At 40.2% G+C, this 16,774-nt stretch overlaps 1 protein-coding gene across 2 annotated transcripts in view; it reads left to right on the top strand.

Annotated features, from left to right (window-relative positions):
* The first annotated feature begins 12,619 nt into the window (after positions 1–12,619).
* LOC142445663 (uncharacterized) overlaps positions 12,620–16,774 on the top strand; it is a 29,567-nt gene continuing 25,412 nt past the window's right edge. For both annotated transcript variants that reach the window (XM_075547615.1, XM_075547609.1), the window contains exons 1-2: positions 12,620–12,680; positions 15,583–15,803. The gene's annotated coding sequence lies outside the window, so the exon portion shown is untranslated. The remainder of the gene's footprint in view (positions 12,681–15,582; positions 15,804–16,774) is intronic.

The raw sequence follows: 16,774 nt of genomic DNA, 5'->3' as shown, positions 1-16,774 counted from the left end.
TGTTCTTGTCAAAGCCAGCATTCAAGAATAGAATCTATTTATTGCATAATACAGTCAAACGAGCTTTACTGGTTTTCAGAAAACAGTAGTTCTGTGGCTGTAGACCACACAAGCTTATGTGATGTATAATAATGCTGAATTCATAACCAATAGAAATATTTGAAATATCCTGGTTTTTTTTAATTTAGGGGAAAAGGTGATTTTTTAAAATTACACAGATTCTCTAAAAAGATGCCTTTAATGTAAGTTTGCTTCTCTTTTAAATAATGTACACTGGTTGCCGGGAATGTTTCATGAGCTTTCCAAGGAAATAATGTATCTTGATTTCAGAAAAATCATTGGGTCCATGAGAGCATTATATTCATGGCTGAAGGTAGGGTAATCAAGAGTGCCCTGAGAAAGATGAGATGAAATCACTACAGGACTGTAGGTTTTATTATAATCAAGGAATATATGAAAGTCAAACTCTAGGGAAGTGAACACATGTTTTGAACAGAGAATTGTTGATTTCATAGGTATAGAGAACTTTTGGATGACTACAGGTCCATGGAATTGGTTATCTGAAATAGAATGGAGTGGGATATTCCCCCCAGAAATGAAGCTAATGAAACTAGAGGCTGCATAAAAATCCATGCATGCACAGAAGCCACAGAAACATGCAGAATTAAGAGAAAAAGTGAGAATTTGTCAGCTTTTAAAGTCAATTAGTCAAGTAAATGACTAGGAGGGGCAGACAAGATGGAGAGATGCTGTTATAGAAAATGACAAGCAAATTTACAAGGGAATTTACACGTAAGTAGACAGGTTAGTAACACCAAGAGTTACCAGGGATTAAGAACAATTTTAATATCACTCCTGGAATAAAGTACAAAGGGTATGAAAAAAATCAGAATAGTGAACTTTTTTTTAATCCAGAAATTGCCTGGAGAAAGATAGTTGTTTAGACAAAGTGAATTGCCCTCAAACAAGACATCTAGGAATACTAGAATAAAGATTTGCACAATTCAATCCATCTATATTTTCCCTTAACATGAGTTCTTTATCTCCTTTACCTTATCATTTCATTGTTGTCCAACTTTTGTATATCTGTTTTATTCTGTTTACTCTTTTGTACTTATCTTCAGATTTGTGAAATCTACCCACTGCTGTGTATCAAAAGATAGTAAATCCATCTACTTCTAATTTTGTAACTGTACATGTCAGTAAAGAATTTCTAAGTGGTTCTTTTCAAATATAAAACTGGTTAGCCAGAGTAAGAAAAACTATAATAAAAAGATGAGGGGATTGGGGAGGAAGGGGAAAAAATGAGCTGATACCAAGGGCTCAAGTCAAAAGCAAATGTTTTGAGGATGGCAACAAATGTACAAATGTGCTTGACACAATGGATGGATGTATGGATTGTGATAAGAGTTGTACCAGCCCCCAATAAAATGATTTTAAAAGAAAAAGTAAAACTAGAATTTTGTCAATCCTCCTTTCACTTAGTTAGAAACCCCAAATGGTTTCTCTGCTGATTAATACGTGTACCTTAAGTAAAAAAAAATTTTTTTTAATGTTCTATGACCCATAACATTTGTGAAGCGCTGGAGCGAGCAGTGTTCCATTCTGTCATACATAAGGTCACTGTAATTTGATTTACATTAAAGGTGATTGTTGTTAGGTGCAGTTGAATCAATTCCAACTCACACACCCTGTGTACACAGAATGGAATACTCCCCAGTTCCGTGCCAGTTATGTTTGAGCCCATTGTTGCAGCTACTGTGAAGATCTCATCAATGGTCTTCCTTCTACCCCCTTGCAGGACCCAACCTTTAACATTTTTAAAAACATTAAAGCTTGGGTCCTGGATTGTATATGAAACTGGGTCGCATTATCGTCAGTCAACCCAGCCACCACGGACATTAATGGAAATCCCTGAACCAATGAGCAACTTTTAACCTGTAACGTTAAATGTAGCCTGATCTTGAGTTCTTCAGAGCTTCTCTAATCCCACCTTTAGTAATGATGCACTAATTAGTAACAAGTCGAAATGGTTCTCAAATGTATGTCCCTCTGAAACTGCATTTGCTGCTCTCTAAATGTGAGTCAGGGGATGCTTCTCGTCTCTGCCCGGTGCATCTGGCAGAACTCTCATTGGAACAATGGTCTTTTTCTTGGCTGAATAAAACTATCCTTTGATAACATTTAAGTCTGGAGTCTTTTTCCTACCACACTGCCTTTTATCCTCGTGACCATGGTAAGCATAGGTGATTTATATCTGTATGTCTCTTCTGTTGTCTATGCTTGTTCATTCCCTATGTGCCTGATAATTGATTGTTCTGTGATAGACATTAAATACATTAGGGTTTTTTTTTGGTCTAAAAGTTTTAAATACATTTTAAAGTATGAGGGGACTTTAAAAAGTTAGTGGGAAATTTTTATTACTTAGTTTCATTTTCCACAAGCTTTTTGAAGCTCCTCATACACCAATTGTTCATCTATTCATAGTCAAAGATCAACAGTTGCCAATATGTTACATGTTTTTTGTAAAGACATAATTGAAGATACCATTTTCCTTCTTCCAAAGAGGTGGGGCTGTTTGTTTTTTAGTTTTGTCCTGTGGTATTTTTTTCTTCCTCTTTTGCTATGACAGGTGTCTGGACTTGCTACCAGTCTCAGGAACCTTAAAACATCTGCAGTGCAGTGTGCTGTTGATGGTTCTTATAGCCATAGTAAGTTTTTGTTATACTCACCAAATGACCTTTACCTGATGGGCCTGGGTAAGAAGGTATTAGGAGATACTGATTGTATTTTATGATTCAGCTGTAAGTGATTGCCATCCTGATGAGCGTAAAGTGAGCCATCTCTGCAGCAGAGGGTGGGGTCTCACTACCAGTAAGAAAGATGAGCCAGGAGTGGAGAGAATTCTTTGGACCCTGCATCTGGTTTGCTTTTCTCTGCTGACCCACGGGTTCTTGCGGTAGGAATTATGACCTGACATTGATTTCACCTGCTCTACAGTCTTGGTGGTCAGACAGATCCTATAAATGGATGTCTGGATTTTGGATTTGGGGTTTATTTTCCCCCACAATTACATGAGCCACTTTCCTTCATGTTGAGGTTTGGGTGGCCATTGCGGCAAATTGCTGAACCCTGGGATATAAGGAAATATACTAAAGGGAGGGATGGTGATGCAAAACAGGGATAATATAGCAATATAGTATTTTTGAAAAGTTGGACATTCAGCATCAACCTTCTTGGGATTAATCATATTCATTTCTCTTTTAAAAAATCATTTCAGCACATTCAGAGCTTGAGATTCTTTTAGATGACTACCAGCCAGACTTTGAAGTCTGTAGGCTCTATTGCAATGGTTCCCACTAAGGAAACCTGGGTTCCAACTTCTCTCTTTGTATCTGAACTGATTTTTCTAAGCCAGCCTCCATTTGATATAGTTCATCCAAAATGCTTGACCTCTCTCTCTAACTCCATATTCTTCTGAGTTCTATCCAGTAGTTCCTCAGTATCTTATTTCTTAAATACTTTTAGGAAGACATAGCTTGTATCATCCACACTTTTAAAGCTTCTTCAAGGGGAAATTTGACCTCAAATAATGAAATAGAAGTTTCATTTGTCCTTTGAATGTTTATTAAAATTAATGTCAGTCTATAGTTATATCCTTATTGTGATCTTGTAAATAGGTTGGCGGTGATGGTGTGTGCCTTCCAGTTAATTCCTACTCATAGAACTGTCCCATAAGGTTTTCAAGGAAGTAATCTTGACAAAAACAGACTCACTTTGTCCAGTGGAGTAGCTGGTATCGTGAGTTTGAACCACTGACCTTTTGGTGAGCAGCTGAGCTCTTAACCTCTGTGCCACAAAGGCTCCTTCAGATAGATATGTAGATGCATGTGTACATATCTCTCTATAAATAATCTATAAGACTGGGAGGGGGAGGGGAGCTAATCTACCAAACTATATATAATTTAGGAGAGAAAATATTTCAAAGGAAATGAAATTGCTTCAAATCTTTAAAATACCATTTTTTTTCTCTTAAAACATTAATGGAAGTTTGTTCCTAAGATGAACTGGAGATTACTGTATATACTCATGGATAAGCCAAGTTTTTCAGCACATTTTTAATGTAGTTTTTGTGGTAAAATTAGGTGCCTCGGCTGATATTAGGGTCAGCTTATCCTTGAGTATCTATGGAATTCAAGGAGAAATAAATCGCTCAAGGAGAAATAAATCCCTCCGTTGAGTTTCAGAGACTATAAATCTTTACAGGGGTAGACAACTTCATCTTTCTCCCAAGAGGCACTGATGGGTTTAAACCACTGACCTGATAGTTAGCATCTGAGTTTGTACACCACTGTACCAACCAGACCAACACTTGTCTGTCATATTGTCATACTACGGTGCCTTGTTTGTTGCTGTGATGCTGAAAACGATGTCACTTGTATTTCAAATATCAACAGGGCAATCCAAAGAGAACAAGTTTCAGTACAATTCCAGGCTAAGAACATATGGCACAGAAGAAATAGGCTCTTCACTTCAGCAGAATTAGCCACTGAAAATCATATGAGTACCATCAAAACATTGTCATTTACTGAAAACCCAATAAATTGTAGCAGAACATTGTTAGAGATAGTGCCAGAAGATGAGCCCCGCAGATAAAAGGCATTCAAATTATGACTGAGGAAGAAGACTTGCCTTCTCAAAGTAGAGTCAGCCATAATGATATAGAAAAGCCTTCAGGCCCTTCATTGGCTGATGGAGCATGATTTAAAATTAGAAGAAACAGCTGTAAACACCTATTTGAACTTGGAATGTATGAAGTATGAATCTAGGGAAATTGGAAATTATTAAAAATTGGAACATAAAAGCTCAATATTTTAGGCATTACTGAGCTAAAGTAGGTATTGGCCATTTTGGATCAGAAAATCATAATTTACTATGCTGGGAATGACAAGAAAAACACCAATGCATTTATCTTCAAAAGGAACAGTCTGCAATACAATGATGTCTTCTACATACAGGAAAATCCAATCAATACAACTATTATTCAGGTTTATGCACCAACCACTAAGGTTGCAGAAATTGAAGAATTCTACCAATGTTTTCAGTCTAAATTGATTAAGCATACAATCAAGATGCACTGATAATTATTGGCAATTGAAATGCAAAAGTAGGAAACCAAGAAGAAAGAGTAGTTGGAAAACGCACAGCCTCCCAGAATTCCCATATTTTCCAAGGTTACCCACAGTTATATTATGATCCACACAATTGAATGCCTTTGCATAGTCAACAAAACACACGCATCTTTATGGTATTCTCTGCTGTGAGCCAACATTCATTTGACATCAACGATGATATCCTTTGTTCCATGTTCTCTTCAGAATCCGACCTGAACTTCTAGAAGTTCCCTGTCAATGTGCTGCTACAACCATTGTTGGATGATCTTAAGTAAAATTTTACTTGTATGTGATATCAATTATATCATTTGACAGATTCAGCATTCTGTTGGGTCACTTTTCTTTGCATTGGGTATGGATCTCTTCCAGTCAGTTGGCCAGGTAGCAGCCTTCCAAATTACCTGGCATAGACAAGTGAGTGCTTCCAGTGCTTCTTCAGCTTTCTGAAACATTTCAGTGGATATTCTGTCAATTCCTAGAGGATTGTTTTTGACCAATGTGTTCAGTGCAACTTGAACTTCTTCCTTCAGTACTATGGGTTCTTCCTCATATGCTACCTCCTGAAATGGTGGATTGTTGACTAGTTATTTCTGGTACAGTGACTCGGTGTATTCTTTCCATCCTCTCCTGCTTCCTGCACCATTCAGTATTTGAACATAGAATCTTTCAGAACTGCAATAATTCAAGGCCTGAATTTTTTCTTGAGTTCTTTTGGCATCAGATACGCTGTGTGTGTTCTTCCCGTTTGGTTTTCTAAACTAGGTCTTTGCACATTTCGTTATAGCATCTGACCGTGTCTTCTTTAGCTCCTCTTTGAAATTTTCTATTCAGCTCTTTAACTTCATCCTTTCTTCCATTTGCTTTAGGTACTCTAGTATTAGTAGAAAGTTTCAAAATCTCTCCTGACATTCACTTTGATCTTTTCTTTCTCTCCTGTCTTTTTAGTTACCATTAGCTTTCTTCACAAATGATGTTGTTCTTCATGTCCTCCTACAGCTCACCAGGTCTTCTGTCATTAGTATTTAATGTTTCGAATCTGTCCTGAGATGGTCTCGAAATTCAGGTGAAATAGACTCAAGGTTGTATTTGGGCTCCTGTGGACTGGTTTTCATTATCTTCAGCTTTATACGTAACTTACATATAAACAATTGATAATCTGTTGCACAGTTGGCCCTTAGTCTGATTTTAGCTGCTGATATTGAGCTTCTCCAGCGTGTCTTCCCACAGATGTAGTCAATTTGATTTCTGCGTATTCCCTCTGGGTACATCGATGTGTGGAGTCGCCTTTTGTGTTGTTGAAAAAGGTTTTGGCTATGAACAAGCCTTTGGGTTTGCAACATTCTATCATGAGACCTCCAGCTTCATTTCTTCTTCTTTTTCAAATACTTTTATTGGGGGCTCTTTTTTTTTAATAAATCATTTTATTGGGGCTCATACAACTCTTATCACAATCCATACATACATCAATTGAGTAAAGCACCTTATACATTCATTGCTCTCATCATATTCAAAATTCACCTTCCACTTGGGTTCCTGGAATCAGCTATTATTTTTTTTAACAATTTATTAGGAGCTCATACAACTCTTATCACAGTCCATACATATACATACATCAATTGTATAAAGCACATCTGTACATTCTTTGCCCTAATCATTTGTTTTCTTCTCTTTTCTTTTTTTACATTTTATTAGGGACTCATACAACTCTTATCACAATCCATACATATACATACATCAATTGTATAAAGCACATCCGTACATTCCCAATCATTTTCAAAGCATTTGCTCTCCACTTAAGCCCTTTGCATCAGGTCCTCTTTTTTTTCCCCTCCCTCCTCTCTCCCCCCTCCCTCATGTGTCCTTGGTAATTTATACATCGTTATTTTGTCATATTTATTGGGGGCTCTTACATCTCTAATCACAATCCATACATTCATCAAGTGTGTCAAGCACATTTGCACATATGCTGCATTCTTCATCTGTCAACTTGAGGAAGGGGTGGAGTCTAGCCTGTCAATCAGGTCACAGCCTGATGACCTCTTTTGGAGGTGTGATGGAGATAAATAGCTCACTAGAGGCCAGACACACTCACTCTTTGCCTTGTCTCTCTGTGACACATTCCTATTGACAAGTCACATGGAGCTACACTGATGGAATCAAAACCTTGGAGCTGGAAGAGTCACAGTGGAGACCCCTGCCACTCTGAGATCCTTCCACCACCACTGGATCCACAAGACTTTCCACTCACTGATCTGTGATCTTCCTGCATTCGGCATCAGTGCATGTGTTTTGTAAGTCTTAAGAGGTACTGTCAGATTTATGGCCTTGATCTGGACAAAGTTGTGGTGTTTTCTCAATATACAATTGCTTTTTTACATAAAACTCTTTCTTGTACTTCCTTGTACCTATGAGTGTCTCTGGATTTGTTTCTTTAGCCAACCCGCACTAACACACCCAGAAGAATAAGTCATTTTTTGATCCAAAATGGCCAATACCAGTCCATTTTAGCGTTCCATTTTAATTTTGATCACTTCCAATTTTCCTAAATTCACACTTTGCAGCTGTTTCTCTTTACCTTGAGTCATGCCCCATCAGCAAATAAAGATCCCAAAGGCTCCATTCCCAGAGGCTTTACCGAACTTATGTTACCATGGTCCACCACCTCCAAGTAATCATCTCCTCTACAGGCACATTTTTAGTGCCCTCTGACTAGAGGGGTCCTTCTGCTGGCTGTATCTTCAGCAGTGTTCTGCTTCCTTTGTTTAGGCTATCAGTTTCTGGAAATGCATCGGTGCTATGCACAAGGTTTTCAGCGGTTTCTTATGCTACAGTGGGGAGCCAAGCTTATTTTATTGTTATTTTGTTATTATTTTGCTGTCTGCTCTCATTCTGGAAGCTCCCCTGAAATCGGTTCCCTTTGGGTGAGCCTGCTGGCATTTGAAATACCCGTGGATTCTAGCATCACAGCCACACACACGCCACCGCAGTACGACCAACTGACAGACATTGGTGGGTTGTTGTTGGGTGCTGTGAGGTTAGTTCTGGCTCCTAGTGACCCTGTGTACAACAGAATAAAACAACGCCCAGTTTTGTGCCATACTCAGAATTATTGTTATTTGTGTAGACTCTGTATCAATCCGTCTTGAGGGCCTTCCTTTTTCCCCCCTGCCCTTCTACTTTACCAAGCAAGGTGTCTTTTTTCAGGGGCTTCACTTTCCTGATAACTTGGCCAAAGTACATGAGAAAAAGTAGCATCACCCAAGTTTATATGGAGAATCTGGCTGTATTCCTTCTAAGATAGATCTGCTTGTTATTTTGGCAGTCCATAGTGCCTTCAACATTCTTCACCAGCACGATAAATCAGTGTGTGCATTCTTCTTCAGTCTTCACAGGGTGTTCCTTTCGTAATTTTTCCTATTAATCATTTTATTGGAGGGCTCTTACAAATCTTAGAACAATCCATCATTCAAGTCTATTAAGCCATATGTTGCCATCAACATTGTCTTTTGTAATTTTTGCTAACTCTATATGATCTCAAGTTTCTTGGGGTTTTATAGCATAGAAAATTCCATTGGACAAACTTCCTGCCTGAGTTTGCTATGGTGCTATAAGTATTCAGGGACTTAAAACAAAAATCTTTTATTTCTAGGTTGATAGAGTAGGTTTCTGGTTTGAGCTATTTAAAAGAAATGGTAAACATCTAACTGGACATTGAAAATCGGTTTTACATTTTATGCAGTAGGGAAGAGCTAGTGTGAATTACATTCAAATGTTTGGTGAAAAGTAGAACTCAATTCTTTGAGTTTGAGATGTACTCTTATTCCTTTTGGCTTTCTAACTCAGATCTTTGCACATTTCATTGTAATATTTTACTTTGTCTTCTTAGTCTGCCTTTTAAATTTTCTGTCAGCTCTTTTCACTTCATCATTTCTTCCATTTGCTTGGCTTACTCCATGTTCAAGAGCAGCTTTCAGAGTCTCTTCTGACATCCACTTTGGTCTTTCTTTCTTGTATTTTTAATGACCTTTTGCTTTCTTCGTGTATGATATTCTTGATGTCATCTCACAGAACGTCATCTTGTCATTATTATTCAACAAATTCAATGAATCAATGTCATTATTATTCAGTGTTCTTGAGATGGTCTTAAAATTCCGGTGGGATGCACTCAAGGTTCTGTTTGGGCTCTCATGGACTTGTCCTAATTTTCTTCAGCTTTAATCTAAACTATGTCTGAGTAATTGATGCTCTGTTCCACATTCTGCCCTCGCCTTGCTTTTTGGCTGCTGATATTGAGCTTCTCCATCATCTCTTTCCACAGATATGGTCAATTTGTTACCTGCGTATTCCGTCTGGTGAGGTCCATGTCCTCTGACCATTTTTGTTTTATTAAAAGGTATTCATAATGAAGAAACTATTGGATTTGTAAAATCCTATTGTGTGGTCTCTAGCTTCCTTTCTATCACCAAGACCATATTTGCCAATTGTTTCCTTCTCTGGGTTAACTACTATTGTATTACAGTCATTAGTAATTATCTGTACATCTTGATTGCATGCTTGACCAATTTCAGACTGAAGAATTTAGTAAAATTCTTAATTTTTTCATCACTACCTTTAGAAGCTCATGGGTAAATTCAAATAATAGTTAGGCTAACTGGATCCCCTTGTAGGCATATAGATATTATCCTATCACAAACCACATTGTACTTCAAGGTCGATCTTAAAGTGTTCTTTTTGAAGATGACTATAACCCCATTTCTCTTCAATATGTTATTCCTGGCAATAGTAAACCATATAAATATCTGATTCAAAGTGGCTAATTCATTTCAGCTCACTTATACCAGAGATATAGATCTTTATGTCTTCCATTTCATTTTTATTATTTCCAATTTTTCTAGATTCATATTTCATATATTCCATATTTGGATTATTAATGGATATTTTCAGCTGTTTCTTTCTATTTTGAATCACACCCCATCAGCAACTGAAGGCCCCAAAATATGTACTTCATCCACGTCATTATGGTGGACATTACTTTGAGAAGTCAGCTCTTCCTCAGACACATTTTGAGAGACTTCCAAACTGAAAGGCACATCTTCTGGATTATATATGACAAAGTTCTGCTGCTATTACAAGACTTTTCCAATGTCTAATCCCTTAGAAGTTGACAGGCTATTCCTTCTTTGTATTCTGTTTTTAGTCTGGAAGCTCTACTGACACCTCTTCACGTTGAGTGATCCTGTAGGTGTTTTAAATACCGATGACATAGCTTCCAGCATCACAGTCAAGTTGTGCAAGCCTTCACAGTATGGCAAATTGACAGACAAGTGGCGGGATGGGTTCATAAAAACGCAAACTTATGTCTATAAATGGGACTTCATTAGAGTCATCTTTCTACTTCTGTATATGTATTTTTCCAAAATAAAAGGTTTTTAATGTCCCAAGGAGAAGGATTACGTTATTCTGAGATCAGAGGTACCATGAAACAGAGTGAATTTTCCCCAAGTCAGGCCTTAGGAGGGAAAATCTCAATATTCAGAACTTACCCGAGTGTGCCCTTGATGGAAATTAGGGTTCTTGGACTACACGGTCATGACTCATACCCCATTAAGGTAGTCTGATGACCTTGAACCCTTAGTTTATGCTTTTCTAGTGTACATATTCCAATCATGGTCTCCTCTGCTTCTGTAGTTCCTCCTGAGACTGTGATGAATGGATCTGTCACAAATTATGATTCTGTGACAGTTTCCTTTTTTGTTCCATGTTCTATTTAACTAGCTATATGACTGTGAATCCTTGGATACTCTTATGACCATTATTATCATTAGGCTGATCTCCCTTGTTGTGGAGGATTTGAATTTGTTTTGTCTTTCTCCTGTTTAAGATTTAATAAATGACTCTATAGATGTTTTAATGCGGGGTCCCTTTTTACCCTACAACTTTTATTGACTATGCTAGGGCATTCAACTGTGGATCCTAAGAAATTATAAGTAACAAATTGTGACGAATGGGAATTCCAGAACACTTAATGCAGCACACGAGGAAGCTGTGCATTGACCAAGAGGCAGTCATTCAAACAGAACAAGGGGGTACCATATGGTTTAAAATCAGTACAGCTATGTCTTATGGCTATATCTTTTCACTATACTTACTGAATCTTGGTGCTAAGCAAATACTCTAAAAAGCTGAACCATATGAAGAAGAATGCAGCATCAAGGTCGAAGGAAGGCTCATTAACAACCTGAAATGTGCACATGAAACAACCTTGAAGTTCTCTTCACTCAAAGTATTTGACGGTGAAGACCAGTGTGGATTACAACGCAACATAAAACAAAAATCCTCACGGAGCAATAGGCAGCATCATGATAAATGGAGCAAACAAGGATTTCATTTTACTTGAATCCACAATGAACACCCTTGGGAGCAACAGTCATAAAATAAAATGATGTATGCATTGGGAAAATCTGCTGATACACACACACACACACAGGCAAAGGCAAAGACAAAGGCTTTGGAGGCGTATGGTGCCACTGATCCAAACCATGGTATCTTCAATTGCTTTGTATGCATATGAAAGCTGGACAAAAAATAAGAAAGGTCAAGAAGAAATGATGCCCTTGAATTATAGTATTGAAACTACCAGGAACTGCCAGAAGAACAAACAAATATTTCATGGAGAAGTATAGTCAGAATGTTCCTTAGACGTTTGGATGGTGAAACTTTGTCCCGTGTACTCTGGACATGTAAACAGGAAGAAACAGTCCTTGGAGAAACACATCCTACTTGAGAAAATAGGTCAGTGAAAAAGATGAAGGTCCTGAAAGGTGGATGGACACAGTGGCTCCAACAATGGGCTCAAACACAGCAACACTTGTGAGGATAATGTGGGACCCCGCAGTGTTTCCTCTTATGCATACAGTTGCTACGAGTGGGAAGTTTCATGAGCTAGAAGGCCGCTAACAACAACTCCATAGGTGTATATACAATCGATCAACGTTTCCACCATCTAGCTGCTGTACAATGAGATTTGCTTAATTTTTTAACTTTTGTGTCAAAAGAATGTTGTTTCTGTTAGGTGACCTCGAGTCAGTTTGGTGGCCCTATGCACAATGAAACAAAATACTGCTTGGTACTGCTCGATCCTCACAATAGTGTGTGTGTGTGTGTGTGTGTGTGTGTGTGTGTGTGTGTGTGTGTACACATATACATATGAGAGCCTGTGAAAGCTGGATATTGTGTAGCGCAGAAACTTGTTTGAGAAGAACTCAAGACATTTTCCACTACGAGGAGCAGTAGGAAAGTGGTGAGAGTGCCTCTGGTCAAAGGCAGAAATTTTGTGAGACCCAGGAAAATAGGGACCAGAGCCCCATCCCTGGGGACCGCTGAATGTGCGGACCACTAGGTGGCGCGCTTCGAGTTCGTGCACGCGAAGGGTCCAGACACCGGAAGCGGAAGTGCCTGGCCACGGCCAGCGGACTCATTTGGTCGCGGGACCTGGTCCGGTTTCAGGTAGGTTTTGTTTGTGTGCGCGTCCCGCCTGGCCCCGGTGCGGGTGCGAGCGCGGGTTGGCGGACCTGCCGCGGTTTGAGGGCGTTTGTCCGGCCCGCCGCTGGCCTCGCCGCCCCCGGGGCCGCCCCGGGCACTACCGCCGGCCGCTCCTCTCACTCCCTCAGCTGGGAGCGCCGCCGCTGCCCGCAGGAGCGCGGTCGCGAAGACGGAGCAGGTGGGCTGGGCTGGGTGGCTCGGTGCAGGAACCGGTAAATGGTAGAACTCCTCGCCCCGCCGAAGCGTGCTCCCAAGGCCAGCGGCGACAGCTTCGCTCGGAGCTGGTGAGCTCGGTGGAGGCGTCCGGGCCTCCAGGAAGCCGGGAGCAGCCCGGCTGAGTCTACTTACCTATTGTCTCCAGTCTGCCGTTCCTCACGTTTCCCCCCTTTCAATTTCTTTTCTTCCGCAAGGCGCGGGGCAAACAGTAATATTGTGGGGGATATCTCCCCCACCCAATCCCGTTCACAGTTATAGGGCTACAAAAACCAAACACTGCCGTCTGGTCATTCGACTCATAGGGACCCTCTGGGATAGGGCCGTAGTGCTGACGCTGTAACTCTTACAGACGCAGGAAGCCTACTTTGTCCTGCGGGGTGACTCGTGGTTTCCAACCGCTAACCTTACTTTAAACCAGGAAACCAAACTCACTGCCCTCGAGTTGATTCTGACTCTAGAGCAGATGGGTGAATGCAGGAGCAGAAACTAGCACCACCGTTAGGAGCCAGTTTAGGGCCATAACCATCACGATTTCCAAAGGAAGCTATTTCACAAGTGACATAAAAACTTTCTAAGGACAGACGCTTTTGCCATGATTTTGTGAGAGGAAATAAGGCCAACCGTAGTTTGATGTCAAGTGGGCTGTGCCAGAACAAGCTAAAGAGCGTTAGAAAAATCACACATGCAGGGTTTTTCCAAGACCATAAAGCTCGTCTGAGACAATCATCTGTGGGTTTGAATGCTGTGGTAATTCACCCACAGTTGCTGCTCCCAAAGAGCCACACTTCCTTATAGGTTGAAGGCGCCTTGGAGCAAAAGCTGTGCATAATCCCAGTATCTGAACAGGAAATACTGGGGATGAGGGCAAATGGGAGACAGTGGAGTGCATCGCACCAGAAGGTTTAAAGAGATTCTTTGAGGCTCAACTATTTCCCAGTAATGAAAACACCACACACACACACACACACACTCACTCACACACACAAACTGTATTCTTTTATAGTAATTATTGTAGGTTTGGGGGTTTGTGTGTTTTTTTGTTGCAGGAGACAGTAACAATTGTCATCGCCTTAAGGTTCATTCCTATACACAGGGAAGTTTCGAGTGTACAGGGGAGAACTTGCTCCATAAAAACAAAACAACAACAAAAAACAGGGATTTCAAGATCGGGCTTCTGGAAGTAGATGACCAAGTGGCTGGGTTTGGTCTGCCAGCCTTTCAGCTAGTAGTTGAGCACCGTGCGAACAATAGGAAGTCATATCCACAGCAGTGGAGCTGGTACTGACTCGTGGGACCCTGTTGGACAGAGTAGAATTGCCCCGTAAGTCTCCTAAGTTATAGTCCTGGTGGGAGGGAGCCCTGGTATCTCGGTGGTTAGGCACTTGACTGCAAATTGGAAAGGTAGATGATTTGAACCCACCAGCACCTCTGAGTTGTGGAAACCCTCCCAGGCAGGCCTAATCTGCCCTCCAGGTTTGCTCTGAATTAGAACAGACTCCTTGGCAGTGGGTTTTGGTTTGTGTGTTTAAGTGTTTGCAGCAGCAGCAGATCACCATGGTTTTTGCTCCTCCTGTGAAACCACTAGATTGTTTCGAATGCCCAACCTTTTGATTAGTGGCATATTTCTCCAGTGTGTCAGCAGGGTTGTTATCGAACAAGATATCCTTGGGTAAATAAATGCACAACTCATAAAAAGTCCCGATTTTAACAAATAATTTTAAACATCCTGTGTGCATCATCTATCGTTGGATTAGAGAATGTGTTTCCTTCTTTAAAAAATAAAAATAAGAATGTGGAGTGAAGGCAGTAAGGGTATGTCAAATTTGTCTAATGTAGACTCAACAAAATGATAACCCCTTTACATAGAGCAAAATAAAGAAATATAAACAGACTAAAGAGTGTAGGTCAGGGGTCCTCGAACTTTTTTTTAAACAGGGGTCCAGTTTACTGACCCTCAGACCCGTTGGAGGGCCGGACTATAGTTTAAAAAAAAAACTATGAACAAATTCCTATGCACACTGCACATATCTTATTTTGAAGTAAAAATACAAACGGGGCAAAAACACCCGGCGGGCCGGATAAATGTCCTCGGCGGGCCGCATGTGGTCCGCAAGCCAGTTTGAGGACCCCTGAGGTAAAGCTGATTTTTTTTTTAATGTTTAAAGCTGTATTTATCATTTCAAAAACTTGGTTTGTCTTGTTTCAGAAATTATTGCTAACTCCACTGTGATTAGCATGGTCTCTTTTTCAGTTTAGAATTCACTGGAATTTTCATAATGGCAATGCTGTTACTTTTTTTCCTTCATTTAGTAACCAGTTTATTCATATATACTCGAGGATAAGCCAGCCCGAATATCAGCCGAGGCTGATATTTTATATTTTTACCACAAAAACGGCATTAACCACTAATTTTACCACAAAAGCTGCTTTATAATGTGCTGGAAAACTCGGCTTATACACGAGAATATACAGTGCTTTAAAACAAATCTACAGCAAGTGTGTGTTCCGGTCCTTTTCTGTCTTAAAAGCGAAAACTCTCCTGGTGGAGCATGGTCCTCAGCCTGAAAGTCCTGTTCAGGGACAGAGCAGAAGGCCAAGACTCTGTCATGCCTTCTTTAACTGTCTCCTCCTCATCCTTCTTTCACGTTAGGTCACAGGTGTGGCACAAGGGACCTACAGTGACCATCTTGCACCACCCTGCAATCACAGGAAAGGATTTCAGTTGGACTGGCTGAGTTGAGCAACCATTATTCGTCTACCTTCAGACCGCCTGGTGGCTCTGTTTCCACTCTGATCTCTCTTCCTTAAGTGACTTCTGGGGCTCAGAGAGGACTTTCTACTTAAACTTCTGGAAGCTGGACCAAGGAAATGGTGAGTAGTACTGAAAACGTGTTATTCTTACCAGAAGGGGGTGAGATTAGGTCAGACTAGTAGGGAAGCCAGCTGTGTGTTCTGGGCCCTACTGTACCTCAGTGGGGTTCAAGTTTGCAAGAGACAACCCTAGGAGACAAGCAGTTCTCTTGGCTTCTCTATACCCGACTCCCGCACCAGCACTGGAGTCTTTCTTGTGTAAAGCTCACGCTGTTGTAACACTGCTCACACTGTGGGGAAAGGGTTATGAGGTGTGACACGGAGTGTGGAGCCCTTGGTAGTGCTGGTGCTCTCCTAAGATCACCCAAGAAAGGAGGTTGGGGACAGAATTGTACAACTGGCTCAATTGTGGGGTCTCCAGATCCATCTTTTTTTTATTTTTATTTTTTTCCTGTGGGGAATGCTTTTACCTTGACGCTTTCAAGTATGTGAGAAGCATGATTCCCCAGTCTAAGTTCTTGTCCTTTCAGTTATTACTAAATCCCTAAAAATTTTGACCAGTCTCTACAGTCTAATTAAAATATAAAACTTAAGTGGGTTTTATTGTTGTTGTTGTTGTTAGAGAAGTTCATATGAAATGGGTATCTATTAAGTTCTTGGGCTTACAGTCCCCATTGAAAGTTTCTAGATCAATTGGTAAGTTTACTGACTTTTAATGGATATAAAACTTCCTAACCTGTTATAACTGAGGCAAAAAATTACCCTGTAGCCTACTTAACTCTTGAAAACAATCTTAAAGAGGCCTGTTACAGCAAGTCATACCAGAACCTTTAATGTGTTAAATATTTTCACCATACTAGTAACAGTCTCTACATGAAATATTTAGATGTACAGACTCTGATATCCCTGGCCACTCTGTTTAGAAAGAGAGCTCTAATTTACATAATATGATTTCCACAATTGTATTAGACCACGTAGGAGGTCGGTGAAAAAGAGGAAGGCCCTCAATGAGATGTACTGACCCAGTGACT

Source organism: Tenrec ecaudatus, chromosome 1 (genome assembly GCF_050624435.1).
Source record: "Tenrec ecaudatus isolate mTenEca1 chromosome 1, mTenEca1.hap1, whole genome shotgun sequence".
NCBI lineage: Eukaryota > Metazoa > Chordata > Mammalia > Afrosoricida > Tenrecidae > Tenrec > Tenrec ecaudatus.
Note: the sequence above shows the minus strand (reverse complement) of the source record. Positions and strands in the feature narration are given on the sequence as shown.